At 43.5% G+C, this 19,060-nt stretch overlaps 1 long non-coding RNA gene across 1 annotated transcript; it reads right to left on the bottom strand.

Moving 5' to 3' along the window:
* Window positions 1-1,345: 1,345 nt before the first annotated feature.
* On the bottom strand, window positions 1,346-18,293 carry LOC138754474 (uncharacterized). Its single transcript, XR_011351787.1, has 2 exons — window positions 18,207-18,293; window positions 1,346-1,560 (listed from the first exon to the last, which is right to left on the bottom strand). It is a non-coding gene; the product is annotated as an uncharacterized lncRNA (long non-coding RNA).
* Window positions 18,294-19,060: the final 767 nt, after the last annotated feature.

Raw genomic sequence — 19,060 nt, 5'->3', positions numbered from 1 at the left:
TATGAAGCAGGGAAAAATTAGATTGCTGTGGAGTAGGTGTACATGGGCCAGTAGAACATCATGGGCTGAAGGACCTGTGCTGTGATGTAATGTTCTAGGCACTGGCACTTCACAAGGAGGCAACAGGCAAGGGAATGGTGAAAGGATGATTAAAGGGCAGGTGAAGGGATGGTGCCAGAGGAGGAAGGGTGAAGGGTGCTGAGAGAATGGGAAGGTGTGAGAATGATTGGGAATCCTCCAAAGGTTTTGGGGATGGATTTTATCAGAATAATGGTTTACGGAAAGGAGTTCTGAAACGTGCAACATTGATGGCAAGAAACCTATGCCAGAGAGTGACAAGGAAGACACAGAGCTCAAAGCCATGGATTGTAAGGTGCGTTAGAGGTAAGGTGCCCTGAGGCTAGAAGAGTGATAAGAAAGGCATGGTTTTGAATTTTAAGACTGGAGATTAATGTTCAGAGGAGTCATAGAGGAGAGGATGTCATTTGGTGTGGCCAAGTTTTCTTTCCTGTAGGGTGGAAAGAGAACCTGAGTCTCAATGTAGACAAGGTGAAGGAAATCAAGTTCAAGTTTATTGTCGTCCAAGTGGACAAGTGGAACCCGATGAATCAGCTTTCTCCGGTCCTCAGTGCAAAACAAGCAGACACACAACCAGACATAACGCACTTACGGTACATACAGGAGGAAACCATCAAAATTGTTGTGGATCCCTACCACCCAACACACAGTACCTTTCAGCTACTCCCATCGGGAAAGAGATACAGGAGGATCAGAGCCAGCACCACCAGGCTGACTGAGAAACAGCTCCTTCCAACAGGCAGTGAGAAAGCTGAACAACCAAAGGACCTGTTCGCACTAACCGTTCGAGACTCTAATATTCACATAACAACGTCTATCTATTTATTTATTTTTAAGCGTGTACATTTGTCCTGTGTATGTATTATTGCTTGTGTATTATGTCTGGTTGTGCATTTGCATGTTTTACAGCAAGGACCAGAGAACGTTGTTCAAATCTTATGTTGATAAAGATATTGATAAAGGTCACAGACCAGAGGCATGAAGCAGGGATTATGGCTCATTCAGCCTGGGTGAGCTGTCAGGGAAAAGTCACAAGGCAACCACCCAAACACACACGGAAGAAGAAAAGAGAACACAGGTGAAGAATCACTGAGCACAGGATTAACATGGATTCATTTCTTGAAATTGCAGACATTAATTTCAAGGGAAAATATTGATGATTAAAGATTACGCAGACCAATACAAGAGTTATTAAAGTCATTCATTCTATTTCTTGTCTTTCTGTAATTATTATGGGGAGCATAGCAAAGCAATGCAGAAAATGAAGAAAGATTCACATTTTTATTACCAAAAGTGAAAGTAAATATTACAAATTGTGTATATATTCACAGTTGGGGAAAATTTAATTCAGAGTAAAATCCCTGGTAATGAATCTGAACTTGGAAATGCACTTGGATCTCTTGGGGCAGATCGTCGCATTGGGCAGGCATTTGGGAATAGAGTGGTCTCCCTTCATTTTGCCACACTTCCCTGGTAATGTTCCTTCATGAATGTAAGAAACAGAGAGATTTTATTTAGATTTTGACATATATACATACATGGTAACAGGTCCGTGCCACCCAATTTACACCCAATTAATCTACACCCCCTGGTACATTTTGAACAGCGGGAGAAAACCAGAACCCCCTGGGAAAACCCATGCAGACACAGGGAGAATGTACAAACTGCTTACAAACAGTGCGGGATTCGAACCCTGGCTCCGATCGCTGGCGCTGTAAAGGCATCGCGCTAACCGTTACATCAACCGTGCCGCCCCAGATTAAAAAATAAGGTTAAAAAATGCCATCTCTAACAGGAGTTGGGAACAATTAGAGAAGGACAATTTTGGAGAGGCATTATAAGGAATAATTTATAATGGGGGAAATGGACAAAAATGTGCGATTGATTAAAATTTTATAGATGAAGCACATTGACATATAGTTTATTTTACAACATGCATTTTAATAGATTACGTAAAATGTTGGAGAAAATACTGAGGAATTATGTGCTCTTGTTAACTCTGAATCTTTTCTCAAAACCTTTTTCATTGTACATTGTTAATCGTTTCCATCAGCTGATATCTCTCATGAACTAAAAAGTTCACGATGTGACGTGCGAGCATTTAGCCCAAATTTAAGTACCAAGTTTGTAATTACTGTTGAATATTTTGGATGCCAGACATTTCATTCTTTAATCTCAATATGAAAGGACATGTGGGCAAAAGACTGATAAGATCTATTCATAGATTTGATAGTATTTCTAAACCAACTTTTCACATTGAAAAATTAATTGGCATTGCCTACATACCATACTGAATGCCCAGAAGTATCTCTGCAATCTTTTTAATTCATCTCTGCTACATTCTCAAATCACCCGACAGAGCTGCTTTATCTTGCAGAGCATTTTGATGCATTGATAGGCTGTGCGTTGTTAATCATAGTTTTAATGCTGTTCATTGCTATCATCTGATTGGATCGTGTTATTTCTGGTGTGCTGGTAAATTTGGGCTTAATTGTTTCAGGCTCTAATGCTCAGTGAATGGCAGTGTAGCTAGTGTTTCTGCAATGATAGCACTACCGCTGGTGCAGACCCGCGGGGAGCTTAGAGAGGAGACAGAGTGCTCCTCTGCAGGGTTTTACCGCCCAGTCTTGTTGAAGGAGCCAGTGGTGGTTTATTTTAAAATCCTGTGACCATGGGGTCTGGGCCCAAGATGGCAGCAGCCTTGAGGGACTGCAGACTCTGGGGAGGCAGAGAACTGGCACAGGGCACCAGGCAACGGTGCCCCCCCCCCCAACCACCACCAGCCATTTGAGGAGAAACAGAGGGGACAACCCTACGGGTTGGTGACCACGGTGGCGGACCATTGAGGGCTTTTGCAGGCTGATGGCGACCGCGGTCAAAGGACTCACACCAGGCTGCGGACTGTGGACTGAATCAAGACTGGCTGAAGGGGTACCAGGTATCGGATCCTAGATGCGAGAGAGTGTCAATAGTGCTGAAGGCTGCCTGATCATGTTAGAGTTCAGATCTGGAGATTGGGTTGCTGATGAACTGAAGGCTGTGTTGCTGCGGAGGCTGCGGGAGTGCTGGAGGCGAATCCATGGACACTCAGGTATCCTGTGGTGGTGGGGGGGTGGGGGGGGGGAACTCCCTTTTGCTTCTTTTTCTCTGACTGTAAGAAGAGCCTGCCAATTTCTGCTTATGGCAAACCTGTCTAACTCATGGCAGACTAAAGCACATTTCATGTAATATTACACAGCACAGTAACAGGCCCTTCCAGCCTACAAGCCCATGACTCTGTGGTGCAACCACTGTATAGCTATTAGCACTGTCTGTCTGTATGTACTGTATAATCTGGCCTGCCCCCTGCTCCTGTAACTCCTCCCCACAGATGTCCTCATAAAGGCTGTTACACCTAAACTCCTCCCTCAGTACCAGGCCAGCAACATATGAGATGTGCTGATATCTTAAAGTGATTAAAGCCTATTAATCACAACTCTCAGTCTAATGTGGTTGATAGCGCTAGAGCCTTCTAATTGCACCCATGTGACCAATCAACCCACTAACCCCGTACATCTTTGGAACATGGAGGAGACTGGAGGAAACCCATGCCATCACAGGGAAAGCAATAAAACTCCCTACAAAGAGCACCAGATTTGAACCTGGGTTACTGGCGCAGTAACAACATTGTGCTACTTCCTACGCTAACCCGTGAAAACATTTTCCCTCAGCCGGACAAAGGCTAGGATGGCACAGTGAAGGCCACAGTACCTGCCTGAAATGAGAAGGATAGACATCTGTGGAACTCCTCCCCATTGTGGAAACAACTCACCGGATGAAGACCCTCAAGGACATTTAGGGACGGGCAATGAATGATGGCCTTGCCAATAGGATTCAGAATCCCCCCCCCCAAAAAAAATGAATTTAAAAGTTCCTACCTTTCATTTGAACATAGTTTGGTATCTCTGGGTGATTTATGCCCAGATGATTAATGTCACTAAGTTGCACAACACAACTTTGCCTACACATTAGATTGATTCCATTCACCTGAAAAATATTCCCAGTTGCTGAGGTCATTTCAATCAATTCTTTTCATTCCATTTTATGCAATAATAACTATTTCATTTCACTCCCAATCTTCAATACATTTTCTATCTACAGTAATTTAGATCCAAGGTGCAGATTAAATATTCTCATCTTGTGCTCATTGTGTTTAGTTTGCAGAACTCTTTCTGGACCTTTTCTTTCCAAGGGCCTTCTCTGCTGATGCAGTTTGAAGTCATGTTCTCATCTTTCAAATCATAATTCTTCCGCAGAATTGTATCTTTCAGACAGCTGTTCGGAATAAATGATGGACTGCGACTGTTACATCTATCTGATGAACTCACAGGAAAAAAAAAGAGGCATCTTCTCTCTAAATGCAATTTATATGTTCTTGAAAATAAGTATTCAAAGGTCATGTGACTTGGAACCAGCTTGTTGCTGGACTATATATATCAAGTGAAACATAAAAGTCTGCGGGCGCTAAGATTGTAGTAAAAACAACGTACATTGACGAAGGGCTCAGGCCTGAAACTCTGGTTACATATCTTTACCTCCTCTGGGCGCTGCATGGCCTGCTGAGTTCGTCCAGCATTTCTGTGTTTTACTGAGATTTTTGAATCAATATCTTCAATGACACAAATAAACAGACTTCAATACCACTGCCAGATACTCTGTATTTCCAAATATAAAAATATAATTCAAATATAATTCCACATTATAAATACGATTGCTTTAATTTGTAACCTAGCACTAATTAATGTAAGGATTATTAATAACAGAAGCAGAATAAAAAGGATTGAATGGATGGGAAACATATTCTCTCCATTATTTTCCGCTCAAATGCATTTGCCCCAAGGTGACATGGAGCACAGCTTGAAGAAGCCAAAGCCTCAATGTTCCAGAGACCAGGGCTCAATCCTGACCTTAGGTGTTACTTGTGTATGTTCTCTCTGTGGCCTCATGCAATTTTCAGATCAGTATCTCTTTTGAATTTGTATCTAATATTTTGTCACCTGTTTCATTACGTTAAAGTTGCAATATAAATCCCGGTTATTGTTTGGTTATTCATTGTGGGATGACGTATTAATTTATTTGTGAAGTAAGGAGCTACACCTAGTTATTTAGTTTGAGGCAATGTGCAGATTCTAATACAGCCCATTTAAAAAAAAAGTATTGTAAGAAGTAAAACATGGAGGTCTGTAGATGCTGTGAGAAAACACAAAAGTGCTGGAGGAACTCAGCAGGTCTCGCAGTGTCCATGTGAGATAAAGATGTCTAATCAACGATCGATCCTGAGCCCTTTTGGCCTGAGCTCTTGAAGAAGTATGGTAGAAGCCAATTCCGGATATTTAAACCTGAAATGAGCCTCAATCCCATATGTTTTGGAGGGGTGGAGGAAACCAGAGCACCCGGGGGAAAACCCATGCAGCTCACAGGGAGAATGTACAAACTCCTTACAGATGGTGCCAGATTTGAACCTGGGTCACTGGCGCCATAATTTTTTTCTTTGGCTTGGCTTCGCGGACGAAGATTTATGGAGGGGGTAAAAAGTCCACGTCAGCTGCAGGCTCGTTTGTGGCTGACCAGTCCGATGCGGGACAGGCAGACACGATTGCAGCGGTTGCAAGGGAAAATTGGTTGGTTGGGGTTGGGTGTTGGGTTTTTCCTCCTTTGCCTTTTGTCAGTGAGGTGGGCTCTGCGGTCTTCTTCAAAGGAGGCTGCTGCCCGCCAAACTGTGAGGCGCCAAGATGCACGGTTTGAGGCGTTATCAGCCCACTGGCGGTGGTCAATGTGGCAGGCACCAAGAGATTTCTTTAGGCAGTCCTTGTACCTTTTCTTTGGTGCACCTCTGTCACGGTGGCCAGTGGAGAGCTCGCCATATAATACGATCTTGGGAAGGCGATGGTCCTCCATTCTGGAGACGTGACCCATCCAGCGCAGCTGGATCTTCAGCAGCGTGGACTCGATGCTGTCGACCTCTGCCATCTCGAGTACCTCGACGTTAGGGGTGTGAGCGCTCCAATGGATGTTGAGGATGGAGCGGAGACAACGCTGGTGGAAGCGTTCTAGGAGCCGTAGGTGGTGCCGGTAGAGGACCCATGATTCGGAGCCGAACAGGAGTGTGGGTATGACAACGGCTCTGTATACGCTTATCTTTGTGAGGTTTTTCAGTTGGTTGTTTTTCCAGACTCTTTTGTGTAGTCTTCCAAAGGCGCTATTTGCCTTGGCGAGTCTGTTGTCTATCTCATTGTCGATCCTTGCATCTGATGAAATGGTGCAGCCGAGATAGGTAAACTGGTTGACCGTTTTGAGTTTTGTGTGCCCGATGGAGATGTGGGGGGGCTGGTAGTCATGGTGGGGAGCTGGCTGATGGAGGACCTCAGTTTTCTTCAGGCTGACTTCCAGGCCAAACATTTTGGCAGTTTCCGCAAAGCAGGACGTCAAGCGCTGAAGAGCTGGCTCTGAATGGGCAACTAAAGCGGCATCATCTGCAAAGAGTAGTTCACGGACAAGTTTCTCTTGTGTCTTGGTGTGAGCTTGCAGGCGCCTCAGATTGAAGAGACTGCCATCTGTGCGGTACCGGATGTAAACAGCGTCTTCATTGTTGGGGTCTTTCATGGCTTGGTTCAGCATCATGCTGAAGAAGATTGAAAAGAGGGTTGGTGCGAGAACACAGCCTTGCTTCACGCCATTGTTAATGGAGAAGGGTTCAGAGAGCTCATTGCTGTATCTGACCCGACCTTGTTGGTTTTCGTGCAGTTGGATAATCATGTTGAGGAACTTTGGGGGACATCCGATGCGCTCTAGTATTTGCCAAAGCCCTTTCCTGCTCACGGTGTCGAAGGCTTTGGTGAGGTCAACAAAGGTGATGTAGAGTCCTTTGTTTTGTTCTCTACACTTTTCTTGGAGCTGTCTGAGGGCAAAGACCATGTCAGTGGTTCCTCTGTTAGCGCGAAAGCCGCACTGTGATTCTGGGAGAATATTCTCAGCGACACTAGGTATTATAGCGTTATGCTAACTGCTACACTAATCATGCTGCCATTGCTTTAGTGTGGGTCTCATAGTATAGCCAATGTGAATTGGAGATCAAGGCTAATTCTTGGTTACACTGTTTGCAGGCAGCAAACCTATTAAATCTTTTCCTATTAAGTTAGCCGATGTTGATTGGCAACTCTATGGCCTTGTGACATCCGCTGATCAAGCACTTTATTGTACCATTCAATAAATATCAGGTTAATCTTGTAACATATCCATACTGCTTTCTAACAATTGCAGAATGTCAATGTGCTTATCCAATGATTGAATGGTGTTGTGACTCCTAATCTGCTCAGTATTGAGAGGCTATTTCCACTCAGTAATAGAATAATGTAGTCTTGTGTCTACCTGCAGTGGATTACAACAATGCCTTTCCTCTCCCCTTGACCACAAAGCAGTAGCGGCATTTATCTCAGCTCAGCCAGCACAGGCATCGGGACATCGAGGACATCTGCAGAAGGCATTATCTTAAGAAAGTAGCCTCTATCCTCAAGGGCCCTCACCACCCTCTTCTCACTGCTGCCACCAGGAAAGGAGCCTGAAGATGAACACCCAAAGATATAAAAATAGCTTCTTCCGCTCTGTCATCAGATTTCTGAGTGGACAATGAACCACGGACACTACCTCAATTTCTCTTCTTTTACACTAATTTATTTTTTAAATGTAATTTATAGCAACATTTGCCCCGTGACGCTGCTGCAAAACAATTAATTTTGTGACATGTTCATGACAATAAATTCTGATTCTCCTTCTTAACTATCAAGGTCAAGGCTGGACATGTGTGGAGTATTCTCTGAAATCAGGCCTCCCTTGTTTTAGCTGCCAGATTTCTGAGGCCTGGGAGAGCCATACAATCAGTACCAAAAATTCAACAAACTCAAACCTGGTTCTGAACTGTTCATTGCACTTGTGACTGGCAATTAATTGTTTGATCTTCATTAAAGTCCAAGTGAAGGAAGGATCACTCTCTAGATTTCAGCAGACAACATTTATTCCTTTTACATGTTTTTAACAATTTGCATTGTTATATATTGTACTAACATTGACAAACTCAAAGCAGACATGAACAAAGGAGTAAGGTGAATAGATATTTTAAATATTTATACCAAAAATATTTTGGCTGAATAATACTTTGAGAATTTTAAGTGCTATTTTAACAAATAAGCATCATACACCATCTATGATTTATCCTTAAGCTAGAAAGGATGCAGAAAGGATGTTACTGGGAATGTAGTGCTTGAGTTATATGAGGCTGTATAGGCTGGAACTTTTTCCCCGGAGTGGAGGAGTCTGAGGGGTGGTGAAAATCTTGAGGGGCTAAGATAAAGAATGGTCACAGTCTTTTTCCAAGTGTAGAGGAGTCTACAGCTAGAGGCGATCTGTTTAAAGTAAGAGGGGAAGGGAAAGATTTAAAGGGAATCTGAGAGGCACCTTGTAAACCCAGAGATTGGTGCATGGATAAAACGAGCTGCCAGAGGAATTGGTAGAGGGAGAGACAATTATCACATTTAAAAGAAATTTCAACAGGTAGGTAGGTGGATAGGAAAGATTTAGAGGGACCAAATCCAAGAAAATGGGACCATATATTTTGGCGTGTAAGTCGAGACCCAAAAAAACTCAAAAAAGGTGGGGGGGGGGGTCGACTTTTGAGACCTTAAATTCAGCTCAAAATTCAAACTGCGCTGATCTGGCATACAAGTTGGTCCAAGAAAAACCACAACAAAAAACCCGACTGCGACACATTTTCATTGAGATTTTTATTGAAAACAACCATGCGTTTAGAACCCTTCAAAATCACTTTCGCCATCATCGTCCGAAGCAAATATAGCGGCAAGCACATCCATACGCTCACTGTTTAAACAGTCGTCATATGGGTCCCAATCTATATCTGATGAGGCAGTTTCAGCTTTGTCGTTAGTGGCCCACAATAAATCACCTTCCGTGTCATCAATTGCACAAGAGATACCACACTTTTTAAATGATTTTATCACTAACTTTTTCCCGTGGCTTGACCACGAAGTTACACAGCACATCAAGTGATGCAACATGCATTGCCCCACCTTTTGTAAACAACTTTTCTGCACTCAACATCCATGTATTTCATTCCTCGCACACATGGTCTTTGAATGGCTTGCTTAAGGAAACATCAAGAGGTTGCAATATAGATGTCAAACCACCCAGGATAACCGTCATGTTGGCATTATGTTGTGCTAATCTACTTTTCGTCTTCTCAGTTAAATGGCTACAAAACATATCCCAGAACAAAAAACTCTGTTCTTTGTGTAAACCCCCTGCCCACCTGTTCCACACATTGTCTATCCATAGTTTTGCATCATTTTCATCCATCAATCCGTTTTCATGGAAATGTCCAAAAATAGCCGGAGGGAATTTTATTTTTGATTTAATTTTGCATTTGAAGATTACCTTGGGTCTTAACTTTGTCCCGTCGGCCATTCATGATAACACCACGATCCTTTCATAGCCTTCTGGTTTGCACAGTTTCAATACCTTTCTATTCCACCATTCTATTGCCTGTCATGTCAAAATTCATGGGGGGTTTCGTCCATGTTTCTGATATTTGCCAATGCAAACTGGAGTTTCTACCGGTTCCATATAATAAACTGATGAAAACTTACAACTTTATGATCAAGATCCTTTGGTAGTTCCTGTGAAATTTTTGTCTTTTGTTGAAATACCAGATTTTTCCTGATTGCACCAGCCAACTGTAGCTTCAAAATTTTCACTGAGGTCTGGATGCGACTTGGCCCATTGCAGTGCAAATGTTCTTATTTTATTTTGGATGACTATGTAGAAACCTTGCTGCGATGTGATTTTCCAACTTTGGCCAATGAGTGCCTCTTTGGTATGTTTCATAAAGTCTTTTCTTTCTTCTCCCAATCTCAAACCAACTTCTCATATACGTCAAATTTTCTTGCAGCAGCCCAGTTATTGGTTTTCTTGACCATTTTTTTCTATCACCTTTCAATTTAAAACTCGCTTCATACTTTTGTTGCAAGTTGCATTGTGTTAATGGACCCTCCGTGATAGCAATCACCTCCAGCCAATGTCCAGCAGATCAATCTGCGCGATCAATGGGGTCAATGTATACGCCGGTCAACGGGCCAACTCAGGCATCCCAAAAATTGGGGTCGATTTATATGTTAGATATACCATAAAATGAGGATGAAAAATGGAGTAGACTTATACACTGGTCGACATACGCCAAAATATATGGTAACTCAGTTCGAAAACCTGGTCAGTATGGATGAGTTGGGCCACAGAGCCTGTTTCTTATGCTGCATAGGTCCGTGAGCCTGTGTCCCAACTTCTGTATCAGTTAAGGATTGGTAAGTGAAAAACTATTCACCTGGGAATTGACCTGAAGCACCAGCTCTCCACAGATGCTCTCTAACCCGCGGAGCATTTCCCATTTCTAGCACCTGCTGCAATTTCTTTTGTATTATATTGCGCTTTTCCTGTCCTTTGGAAATCATGTGATCAAATCCATTATATTGTGACATTAGAGAGCAGAGGAGATGTGCTTTAACGCCCATTCAAAAGAGCACACCTCTGACAAAGCCGCACTCTCTCCTTAAATCACCAGAGTATTTGCTTTGAAGTTAGTGCTCAGGCCTCTGGTCAGTATCTCAACCCACACCATTCTGACCAAAAATCAAGGTGGAGCATTTTGATCCAGACCTGATACCATTGGTGTCTCAACAAAGTGAAATATCAGCATCCTTATGAGCCAGGGAATGACGTACAGTCATTACAGGCTAAATTCCTCACAATTTTGACAGAGCATAAGTAATTCTCTGATTATATTTCACCTAAATTATTACCATTCCCCATCTGAATTAACAAGGGAATAAAGACAAGAGGTCTGTCAGATGTGGCTATATCTCTCCTCCCATCATGTTTCTAATCATGATTCACTCACTCATGTATAGGGCATCAATTGCAATCTGTTTAAATATAACTGCAAATACAGTCCTGTATCAGTCCTGGATCTTCTGATAGTTTAAAGGCTGACCAGATGTCTCTGAGCTTGAATATTGTTACTGAGGAAATTGTTCCATATTATGAAAAATTGTGATGGGCAGAATACTTCTCTTCATATCTGTTTAATTTTAAAAAAAATAAATGCAATAAATGCTTGACAGAGCATCAAATTCTGGAGATTTTCCCCTCGGGCCATCTTGCAAACACTGAACATGACTGTTCTGGCAGAATTTAAAATAAAAATAATTTAATTGTAATGACAAACCAGAAAGACAGATGCTGGAAAACTGGAAGAACACACAAAATGCCAGAGGAACTTTCCAGGTCTGGTAATATCCATGGAAGGCAGTAGACAGCCGAAGCCTTGGGTCAAAATCTGTCTTCTTCTTTCCATGGATGCTCCCTGACTGTAATGTGGATTGTGGAGGGTCATGTGGCCTCTCCGTCTGGAACCTGGTTGGAAGGTGAATTGCGGAGGGTCACTTGACCTCTCTGTCTGGAACCTAGTCAGAAATCTCAGCCTCTGTCAATTAAGGTTAGACTCCTCTCACCCATTGATGCGTACCTGACCATTGGCCAGTTTTAATCACTTAGTGATTACCTGGGCTGGGTACTTAAGCTTACTGAACTACCACATGCAGTAGCTCCCTCTTTTGCTCTTCAGTCCTGAGATGAACCCTGCTCCACTCCAAGTCGTGAACTGTGGACAACGCTGGAGGGGTCGTTAGTAAAGTGTGCACTACACAGAGATTGCGGCTGTAACATTGGAACTGTGCCCACATTAGTCAAGGAACAGAGGGTAGCGTATTGTAATCCTTGGTTGTGTAAGTCTGTACACAGTTGCTAGTATTGGTAGTGTTAAGTCCAATGTGACTGGTGTGTTATCTCTGGTGTGATCCCCTTACATATGTTTAATGTTTAATAAAGACCCTTCATATGTCCAGCCTGTGTCCAGACTCATTGCTCTTTGAACCCACCAAACTTTTCCCTCCCCGCACATCAATGACCCACTGAGTTCCTCCAGCTTCTTGAGTGTTGCTTCATTGAATTGTGATGCTCCACGTGCACTACTATGCTTTCAATAACACCCAAAACAAAAGCATGTATTGCGACTTATTCGGAATCTTAAATAGTCACTGGTTTACAGCCTGGGGGTACAATCAATGAGAAGCTGGAGGGACTCAGCTGGTCTGGCAAAGGGAGAAATGGTCAGTCAGTGTTTTGGGTTGGGACCCTTCACTGAGACTAAAATAAGAATGGGTGCAGCACAGTAATGGAAAAGGACAAAGACCAGTGAGAAAAAAGGACAATTTCACCATTGTTATTTTTAGCATCATTCGGGAAATTGGACAAGGACAGTCACATGAAAGTGCATCATTGTTGTTATATAGAAAATTTAGGTTAAAATGACTTGTTAAAATGTGATGATTAATCATAAACAGGGAAGCCAGAACGGACAGGGAGTTTACTAGCAGCCAAGGACAAAAGGTTCTGCTGGATATGTTTTTTTAAACATATCTTTTCATGGTCATAGTGAGAGACATGCAGGAGACAAAAGATTGATAAGAAGGGTGAGAAACAGAATTTAGTGTATGTAGAGTTCGCAGCGTACGTAACGAACGTGATAATTAAAAATGCAGTTGTACTTAGAATGCTTTTGCAATACTAACCAATTAAAACAGTATTAATAAGAAGGGGAAGGGCAAACAATAAGGGTATAAAAATCAATGCACTGTATGTATCGGGGCTTAACTGGTGAGAAGCCAGTTGAGTCCAACTCTGCAGACTTGTAAATAAAGCTTGTCGTGTCATCAGTTTTAAAGAGACTCATGTGTGAGAAGTTTTATTTCTGACAAATGGGGACTCGTCCGGGATCTACACTCCGGCCGTGAGGGGAGGCGAGAAGAGGGACATCGGAGGCGGTGCACCCCGCTGAGTTCAGCGGCACCTAGTCCCTTGCTCGTCGCTTCGGGCGGCTTGAGCGAGTGGTATCCGGACAAGGTGACACGACAAGACGGAGAGGAGAAGGGTGACGGTTCAATCCCCGGGAAGACACCGGTAAGTGACGACTTACGATTGTGGTGTGGGGATTGGGTAACAGGTGTAACGGGATACACCTGTTTGGATAAAAAACCTAACGTAATAGATCAGGTATAGAGCTTTTGTCGTGGTGTGAGGACCCTGTCGTGGGACTCTAGGATAGACCCCAGGGAAACCTCGGCGGTAACCGAAGGAGGGACAGCACCTCCGACGAAGTGCCGAGAAGAGAGGGGTCAACCCCAGGGAAACCTCAGCGGTAACCGAAGGAGGGACAGTACCTCCGACGAGGCGTCTGAGAAGAAGGGAGTAGGGTCCAGAACGAGAGGGTCCTCAGCAACGATAAACAGATCTAGGTGGGAAAATGGGAGGATCAAAATCTAAGGGCTCATCTGAAAATTCAGGACAATTCCTGGGAGTTCCCCTTGACAGCCCTTTGGGGAGAATGTTTGAAAATTGGGATAGTAAAAGATATCGAGGCAAAAACAAGAAAAAGATGGTCCAATATTGTCTCCTTTGGTCGAAACAACCTATTAAAGGTTCCTCGGTCTGGTGGCCGAAATTTGGATCTGATGAGGATTGGGTTAGACAAGCATTAAACATATATGTAAATTCGAGACCAAAGGTGAATCAAGAAGAGTCGGCGTATGCATTTTGTTGGGTTCCCTGGCCAGGATCCTTAACAAAATGTTTTAAATTGAGGGTAGCGGGAGAAAAGAAATGGGAACCTCTGGACAACCTTCCCCCTCCTTATATTCCCCCGGTGCCTACTGCGCCCGAGGAAAGCTCATTACCGGAGGGGAAAGGTGATGAATCTGATTGCCCCGAAAGGGGCCGGGAAAAAAAGGATGAATTAAGGGAGTCGGACCCTAAACTTCCACCGGTAAACCGACCCTGGACAAGATCCCAGACTGGTCCAGGACCATCAAAATTTTCAATAAGCCTAAATCCCCTGAGGGAAGTTCCTATGGGAGGACCGGGAGGGGGAACGGGATATGTGAATGTTCCCCTAACTAGTACAGAGGTGCGGGGATTTAAGAAAGAAATGAAAAAGTTATTAGAAGATCCCATAGGACTGGCTGAACAGCTCGACCAATTCCTGGGACCGAACACATATACGTGGGAAGAGATGCAGGCAATAATGGGAACATTATTCTCACCCCAGGAGAGGCAGATGATTCGACGGGCTGCCCTCCTCATGTGGGAATATGAACAACCTGGGGACCCCAGACCCCATGAACAAAAATATCCCTTAAATGAACCCAGGTGGGACAAACGAACACCCGAGGGATTGGCAAGTAGGAGACAATATAGAGAGTGGACAATTAAAGGGATACGAGAGGCTGTGCCAAAGGGTCACAATTTCACCAAGGCATTTGGGAACCACCAGGGGAAAGACGAGTCCCCTACTGATTTTTTGGAGAGGGTGAGAAAGAATGTCCAACAGTATGCGGGCGTGGACCCTAGTACACCAATGGGTGAACAGCTTATTCGAATTGAATTTGTTTCCAAATCATGGCAGGACATTAGAAAGAAACTAGAAAAGGAGGAGGACTGGAGCGAAAAACCCCTAAGTGACCTGTTAAAAAAGGCGCAAAAAGTATATGTGCAGAGAGAAGAAGAAGATCAAAAGAGGGCGACAAAGGTTATGGTACAGACTATCCGACAAATGAATGCTGAATCCAGAGGGGAAAGAAAACAAAACCTTCCTCTAAACAATCCAAGATATCCAAGAGAGGGAAGACCCCGGAGGTTCGTTAAGTGCTATTACTGCAATGAGGAAGGACACTTTAAGAGGGAATGCCCCCGATACAAGAGGGAATTGCGTGCCCTCGAACTTATGGAAGAAGATTAGGGGTGTCAGGGGTTCCAAATGTTAGGGACCAAGTATAAGAGGGAACCCCTGGTAAAACTAAAAATTGGTCCCAAGGGAGAAGAGGTGGTGTTTATGGTGGACACAGGAGCGGAACGAAGTAGTGTAATAACTGTGCCAATCGGAACTGAGCCTGTAAAAAGTAATTTGACAATTTCTGGGATAGAAGGGGCTCCCAGAATGGTATCAATAATTCCCCAAGTAACAGTGAAACTGGAAGAAAGAGAAGGGGTACAAGACCTCTTGTTATTACCGTCGGCTGGATTTAACCTCCTAGGAAGGGACTTACAGGCTCTCCTAGGTTTGGGTGCTCTCCCTGTGGACGGAGAAGTGCGAGTCCACCTCTGCGCTTTAAAGGAAGAGGATGAACGGCAGATTGACGAGAGAGTCTGGTATAAGGAGGGAAATCGAGGAGGTCTGGACATCCCACCTTTACATGTCACATTAATACCAGGTCATCAGCCGGTAAGGAAACGTCAGTATCCTATTTCTTTGGAAGGGAGAAAAGGGCTACAGCCGGTAATTGAGACTTTAATACGAGACGGACTATTAGAAGAATGCATGTCACCTTATAACACCCCTATACTCCCAGTGAAAAAGTCAGATGGATCCTATCGCCTAGTTCAGGATCTAAGAAGTTTGAATGCTATTGTTCAGACCCGCCACCCAGTGGTGCCTAATCCCTATACTATTATGAGTCGGATTCCCCCAGACCATGAGTGGTTTAGTGTTATCGACTTGAAGGATGCCTTCTGGACGTGTCCATTAGAAGAGGAAAGTAGAGATATGTTTGCGTTTGAATGGGAAAATCCATGGACAGGTAGACGGAGACAGTTTCGGTGGACTGTATTGCCCCAAGGGTTCACTGAATCTCCGAACCTGTTTGGACAAATGCTAGAACAAATCCTGGTGGACTATCCACAATCTGATGATTCCCAACTAATGCAGTATGTGGACGATTTACTATTATCAGGACCCAAGGAACAAGAAATGAGGGGAGATACAATTAGACTCTTGAATTATCTGGGAAAAAAGGGTCTACGGGTGTCCAGGAACAAGTTACAGTTTGTTGAGAGAACTGTGGTATATCTGGGACACCAGATAAGTAAAGGACAGAAACGGATTACCCCTGAACGGATTGCGGGAATCACTAGAATGCCATTACCCCGTAATAAGAAGGAAATAAGACAATTCCTGGGACTCTTAGGTTACTGTAGGTTATGGATAGAGGACTACTCAGCTTTGGTGAAGTTTATGTATGAAAAACTGACAAATGAAAATGAATATCCATTGAAATGGACCCAGGAGGAGGAGGGATGGTTCGAGGACTTGAAGCATCGCCTGACACGAGCCCCAGTACTCACTCTGCCCTCTTTAAAACAGCCCTTCCAGCTATTTGTCACTCATAACCAAGGAACAGCTGTGGGAGTTTTAACACAGGAAAAAGGCGGTCAGCGACACCCAGTGGCTTTCCTTTCCAAAATGATGGACCCAGTGTCTCGCGGATGGCCGACGTGTATCCAGGGAGTAGCGGCTGCTGCTCTGTTGATAGAGGAAGCACGTAAACTTACTTTTGGAGGAAAGATGACTGTGTACACCTCCCATTCTGTGAGTGTTTTATTAACACAAACTGCCCATCGATGGCTGACTGATTCTCGCATATTAAAGTATGAAACCATTTTAATGGTCGGAGAAGATCTACAGTTTGCAAAGATTAATAGCTGCAACCCAGCTCAGTTTTTATACGGCAGTGAAACAGAGAGAGAGGTGGAGCACGACTGTGTCGAGTTGACAGATCTTCAGACCAAGACCCGAGAAGACCTTAGCGATACTCCACTGGGAGAAGGATATGAATTCTACATTGACGGCTCCGCCAGATGTGTTGACGGAATGAGAAGAAGTGGATATGCTATTATTTCTGACAATTGTTGGGGTAGTGGAAACATTCAAAGAGAAAGTGAGGCTACAGCGACAATTTGGAGGGTCAGAGACCGTGATGGATGGAGAGACGTGGTCGCCCATGCCAATTGGCATGACACCTGAAGAGAGCAGTTACAGAATGAGGAGGTGTGGTTCTCAACGACTATACTGGGTCTGTTTCCACGAAAAAGCGCAATATGCTGGTGGCGTAAAATATTAAATGGGATAAATGAGAGAGGAAAGGATTTGACATCTTTAAAAGGCCCAACAAACCAAGCGGCACAGAGGGTGTTTAACACAGGCTGTTAAAAGAAAGAGGGAAGGAAGTAGTGAAGGCCATACAACTATTATGTTATCGACATGGTGCCAGAGAACTGGGAGACTGCCAACTTGGCACTTTTATTGAAGAAGGAAGCTGTACTTGCGGCATTCCATGGGTCCAATTTCTGGCCCCTTGCTTTTGGTGATGTCATTTGACATGTATGGGTTAGGATTAAGAAGTCTGCCACTGATACAAATGGTTGCAGGTGAAAAGATAAGCTGCAGACTCCGGAAATATGTTAAAATACTGAACAAATGGACTGGAAATTTGCAAATGAGGTTCAAACCAGACAAATGTGAAATACTTCATGTGTTAGTGATTAACAAGGCCAGTGAGTGTATTATAAATGTTGAGAAATGCAGAGGAATAGAAAAATTGCAACATAAGCCCCTTTCTCTCTTCCAACCCCCGAGGAAACAGAGATATTTTCAGGGCAACCTGACCCCAGGAGCCTTTCACGCCGCACCATTATTTGCAGGTAATTCTGCAACTCGGGATCTTAAGGGGGAGTGGGGGTCTCGTCTCCAGCAGTGACAATTCAGGAACAGGTTTTTTTCGCACCGCCAGAAGGCAATTAGTGAGTTAACTCATCCAGGCTCTGACACTTGCTCCCTCCATGGTTGAAATCTACTCGCCCTGCCCGGTTATGTCATTTCACACTGTGCAATTTGCGCGACTTGACCCGCAATGTTGGTGGGTGAACTCAGATGTGATCGGAGGTGTGAAAGGGGCTATGGATGTCTGAAGGAATTTACGAGGATGTCACACTGAACTGAACTGAAGAGGGTGTCCAAATATGATCTCCCCCTGCTCTTTGCTTTCAACTTGCCCACCGACCCTCAAGTCAGTGTTCCATTCCCTTTCTATTTTTATTAATGGCTAGAGGTTCTGTATAAACATGGGACCCCACATTACCTTGTTTCTTATTCTGTTGCCCCATTTTATTCTGCTCACAATTCATTCTCTTTAGACTTCTTGTCAGTCTCCGCTTTTGTTTCATGCTGTGGGAGATAATTTCCAAAGAATGATAATGAGCATCAAAATATTCACAGACTCTTGTAAAATGATATCAATTAGACAAGCACACCTGGCGGTGAATTTCTATCACTAATTGTTTCCATTTCTACTCTGTTTCATTTTTGTCTGGAAATTTTCTTCTTGCTTTTGTTTTCCCTTTAACCTTACTTTAAAGAATTAATTCATGTTGGCAATACAAACTGTAATTCTACCTCCCATATAGTGCATGATAAAATAGTTTATAACAACAGCATAATCCCATCTAAATGTACATTCCTCCTTGTTTTAAGTAAAACATACAAAATGCTAGAGAAACTCAGCTGGTCAAACAGTGTCCTTTATATAGCAAATGTTTCAGGCTTGACATTGAGTGTGTACCTTTACCTAATGTCGAGTATGTACCTTTACCTGACGTCGAGTATGTACCTTTACCTAACGTCGAGTATGTACCTTTACCTAACGTCAAATATGTACCTTTACCTGACGTCGAGTATGTACCTTTACCTAAGGTGGAGTATGTACCTTTACCTAACGTCGAGTATGTACCTTTACCTAACGTCGAGTATGTACCTTTACCTAAGGTCGAGTATGTACCATTACCTAATATCGAGAATGTACCTTTACCTAACGTCGAGTATGTATCTTTACCTAAGGTCGAGTATGTACCTTTACCTAATGTCGAGTATGTACCTTTACCTAACGTCGAGTATGTATCTTTACCTAAGGTCGAGTATGTACCTTTACCTAACGTC

Source organism: Narcine bancroftii, chromosome 2, assembly GCF_036971445.1.
Source record: "Narcine bancroftii isolate sNarBan1 chromosome 2, sNarBan1.hap1, whole genome shotgun sequence".
Classification (NCBI taxonomy): domain Eukaryota; kingdom Metazoa; phylum Chordata; class Chondrichthyes; order Torpediniformes; family Narcinidae; genus Narcine; species Narcine bancroftii.
The sequence above is the reverse complement of the archived record's forward strand: the minus strand, read 5'-3'. Positions and strand labels throughout refer to the sequence as shown.